This window comes from Gallus gallus, chromosome 4 (assembly GCF_016699485.2).
Source record: "Gallus gallus isolate bGalGal1 chromosome 4, bGalGal1.mat.broiler.GRCg7b, whole genome shotgun sequence".
Taxonomy (NCBI): Eukaryota; Metazoa; Chordata; class Aves; order Galliformes; family Phasianidae; genus Gallus; species Gallus gallus.
This window is the reverse complement of record NC_052535.1, coordinates 81,181,086-81,185,757: the sequence shown is the minus strand read 5'-3', so window position 1 is coordinate 81,185,757 and position 4,672 is coordinate 81,181,086. Positions and strand designations below refer to the sequence as shown.

Here is a 4,672-nt window from a genome sequence, read left to right as displayed (position 1 = left end):
CCTCTCAAATTTTAGCAGTAACAAGTCAGTATTTTCTTTCAATTTTTTTCATTAACTTATAAATTAAAATGAGAAACTGTCCCTTAAGGACTTCACTAATATTTCCCACTTGTTTTACTGCTTATAGCTATATTTCAAGATACATACATTTGAAAGTATGTAATTTGTTCAATATCTCTACTTCCCTATAGAAAACAAATCTCTTGAAAGAATACTTCCAGTAATTAGCTGAAATACACAGCAAATATTAGCATTCCAGATATGTGCACAATACATCTACAAAGGCTGAGTTAAATTATTGAAGAAAACATTGAAGCAAATCATATTAGACTGGCTGATAAGTATACTGTAAGCCACAAAGAATTTAATTAGAACTTCAGCATTTGATAGCTAGCTACCAGGCTATGAGTATCTGATGATCTAATTTGACAATGTATTACCTTGAAAATTCTTTATCCACAGGCAATACCCCCCAAATCATCACATTGTAAATACTGCATTGTTTAGCATATCACTTGAAATGCGCTGAATTTGGCTAAGGTATGTGAACGTCTGAAGTGATACTCTCAGTTACACAGCAAATTAGATAGATATTCCACAGATAGACAAATATACATACATATATAACATATTTATATGTGCACAAGGAAGAGGCTCATTTAGAAGCCTAATGTTGGTCTGCACATATATACCTCATAGCACAAAATATGAACTCTTTGAATCCTTGTCCTCAAGGTAGCTGGACTTTATCCATTGGCTGTAGAACTTTCCTTCCCATTTTGTAATTTTAGGAGGTCACGTTGACAAACAATTTGAGGTGAGATATGTTGTCATGAAAGTGCCTCTAGAAAATGAATTGATTTGTAAGATTTTAGAGTCTGGGAAAAAAATATAATCCTTTGCATTTTGTTCATCTGTTGGTGAAACTGTGGATGCCTGCTAATTTTTAATCCTGAGCACAGGACATGCACATTTATTCCTCAGTAAATCAGTGATGGGCTACCAGAATAGTTGGTAGCATGAAAGAGGACTGATGGTGTGGAACAATATGAAGAATGTAAGAAAGAGAAGGTTTTCCTACTTTAAGTAAATTATATTAGGAGCTGGAAAGGTTCAAAGGAGAAGTGGCAGATCAAAAGCAAGGAAATATTTATTATATCAACAGTATCTAGAAAAGAGTTCTCATGGCTTTGATTTAGAGGCAAGTTGTAACTCTCCTGCTTCTACATTTTTCTTCTCCAAATGACTTTCAGTTGTGTTCTGCAGCTACTGGAGCTTGACTCACCTATTGCAGTCTTCAGAATACTGGGTACATGCAGTGGCAAGCTTGTTCTGTGCATACTTGTTTATATGTTAGACATTTTCTCCCTTTTACTACTTCTCTGCAACTACAAATACAAATCATAGTTTCAGATTGGGCAAGTGATACTAGATTTCCAAATCAGCATGATGGTCAGCACGCTATTTGGTTTTGTTTTGTTTTTTATTTTTTAAGAAATCAAATTGAATTAACTGTCCCTGAAGGCAAAGTAAATTAACTGTCATTGTGAGCAAGAGCTGAGAATTAGAATCTTGCCACAGGAGGTTAAAGGCTATGGTCCTTCCCACTTAGCTCTACACACATAACTGAAACACCCTACATCATAAGACTGATATTTTTACATTCTCTCCATAGACATATGAGAGAACAAGGTATTATCATCAGTTTGGGTGTGAGATGGGCTGAATCACTCTCTGCGGGTGATTAAGCATCAAATTTAGGCCTAATGAATCTGGGCTTTTGCAAAGAGAAGTACTTCTAAGAGGAATAGCAAATTAACTGCTTTGAGTTCCTGAGTAGATCAGGAAAACCATAATGATAGCACAAGTATTGCTGTCTAAGAAAAATGAGATGTTAAGTGACAGACTGAAAAGAAACCCTCTTTCTTGAAGCAAATGGTGAAAATAAGAGTTTCAGAACCTACAATGCTGAAAAGAGATTTAGGGACATGATGATACTAACAGCAGCACAGAAAGTTGTAAGTAATTAAGAAGTATTTCTTAGATCAGAATGAGGTAGTATGTCTCGAACTGGAAATTACTCATGAGGGACTGAAATGTTCAAAGAGAATATAAGCACGTCATCCATCTGATTTATGCAATGCACTTCCTGCACAATCTCAGATGGAAATTAGATGCTTGCAGAGGGCACGCCCTCAATCTCGCAACAGAGGTCTGCTTCATTCATTGAGTGTGCATCCATCTGCTTGAGTAAGATCCCGGACAGAGATGCAGTATATGGATTTCTATGGTTTAGCTCAAGAGGGACAGCAAGAAAGCACATTACTCTGTCCCAGAGCTACAGGCACAGTGTATCTCTGCAATTATTAACTTGTTTCTTCAATAAATTTTTCTGGTTGCTGTGGGTTACTGCTTGTCAATGGGCAATTTCATCAGCCAGGGAGTAGAAACAGAGCCCCAGGCTTCAATTCTTTTAAAGTTTCCTTCTTTTAGGTCTTGTTTTTATTATCCACTGGATGACCATAAACCATCTGACAATGCTTGAACAATCATGCTGGCAGTTCTGCGACTCTTTAGCATGGAGAAGAAAACACATTCCTTTAACCAAGGAAACACAGTCAACACACCTATTTCCCATAACCTTTGATGAATGTTTGATAACACTTCAAACCCAATTCATCTTGGAGGAGGATTGTGCTCTCAGCTCACAAAGAAAAGCCAATGGAACAAACTCTAAAGAAAGTACTGACCTGGTGATTTGCTTTACTGTTTCAATTGACGCCTGAGTGATACATCGCTTGCTGTTGATGTCCTGTCCTTTTCCATATTCCATGAGCAATCATAGCATCTTTCTGAAAACACTGAGCAACTACTCAGAGGTTCCTTGTAGATCTTTTGAGTATTTTCCTTTTCTGGGTTCTTAGTGCCCAGTTCTTCATATCACACTGAAAAATTCATTTTGGCCAATTTTGTACAGATGTCTAAAAATGTTAAAGTAAATGGAGATAATGGACTGCCCCCATTAAAATTGTTGGCAGCGAGGCCTGGCTCTTTCTGAAGGACAGACACAAAACTATTAGCAAAAATAAACAGCAACAGGACATTAACTCAGCATGCTGTCCTGTTGCTAAAAGGGTCAGAAACCATCACTGTAAATGTAAGATCATTACCTGTTGCCTTCTTCACAGTTCCCACACTGATTCTATCACAAAACTAAAGAGACTGTAAGAACTCATGCCTATTGCTTTAGGACTTCAGCTTGCTCTATGATTACTCAGGTTATGCAAATAACACATATGCTAGATGACAAAACAAAATTTCCACTTTTGTCCCATTCCCCAGAAACATTTTTATTCACCAGGAAATTTATGATTACCTGTAATTGCAGGAGGCATCTCAAGTCTTTCAGAGTGAGACTGAAAGCAAGCTGTAATTCCTGGCTGCAATTACACTCAGCCACTTTTCCTGGACAACTACTTCTAATGACAACAAATGAAAAATTCTACAAGTTATCTGATTTAAGCATTTCTTAACATCTTTGAGTTCTGCTACAGTCATTTCAGGAATCACAGCTTACAGTATGAGAAAAAAATGGAGTAAATTGTTGTTTTAAGCACTCAGTGTAAATCAAACTCAGCTCCTTAAGCACTGAGCAGTCATTGTAAAAAAGCACAGTGCAAAAGCATCAGATGTAAGAGAGCATGAAAGGACAGAGGCAAGACTGTAGACTCTCACACATATAGTTTATTTTTGTGAACTCAGAGTCTGATTTTCCTAAACTGTAACTTCTATCTTAGCTTTTGCTGAAACTCAGCTGTCATTTTCTATTCTATACTGCACAGTGTTGTTCAGTAGCAGAAATACTGTGTTATGAGTAAAAAGAAAACAGCCACTTATAAATGTTTGTCTTTGTGGAATCTACCTGTAGTCACCTGAAGTAATCTGTGCATCTCAGTTCCTGCATCTCTGTGCTCAAGGGCTGCTCTTTCACCCTGGAGAAGGTCAGACATGCCAGAAACTCCGTTACTATAGAGACTCAGAAATGTCACTGTGCACCAATGGGACAGGAGTGAATGCTGACTCTGCTTGTCTCCATAGTAACAGATGAACGTCCCCATCTTCACCTCCAAGGGTTGTCCCTTGAGGAGCTCAGTTGAAGAAGCTCAGTGTTGGCAACAACTTCTGAATTCTGCCAGGCTATCTCAGATGAGCTAATTAAGCTTCTGTGAAGCATGATACATGATGGTTGAGGAGAAGACTTCATTATTCATCAACAGAGCATGAAAGCAGCATGAAGAAGTCTTCTACTGCAGCCTCAATTGTCAGTTCATATAAAGTAAAATGACAAGGCATCTGAAGGCAGAGATAGCTGGTAGAGAAATTGATGCACGTGGTCATGTCAGTTATCTTATAACACCACACTGACACCAAGGCTGTGTATGATGATAGAAGAGCCTTTTAGACGTAAACAGAACTATACTTAGTTCCACTATACCTGCTCAATTGACATGGAACAGGAAGAAAGTCATTCCTGATATATAATTTAATTTTATTTTTTTAACAAAATGAAGTATTCGGTGATCTGTTGTTTGAGATGCTGAGAGTTACATCTCAGTTGTGACCATCATCATAGAATCACAGAATGGCCTGGGTTGAAAAGGACCACAATGAG

At 37.7% G+C, this 4,672-nt stretch overlaps 1 long non-coding RNA gene across 1 annotated transcript; it reads right to left on the bottom strand.

Annotated features, from left to right (window-relative positions):
* Nucleotides 1–884: 884 nt before the first annotated feature.
* Nucleotides 885–4,027, bottom strand: LOC121110648. Its single transcript, XR_005859501.1, has 3 exons — nt 3,923–4,027; nt 2,751–2,945; nt 885–1,388 (listed from the first exon to the last, which is right to left on the bottom strand). It is a non-coding gene; the product is annotated as an uncharacterized LOC121110648 (long non-coding RNA).
* Nucleotides 4,028–4,672: the final 645 nt, after the last annotated feature.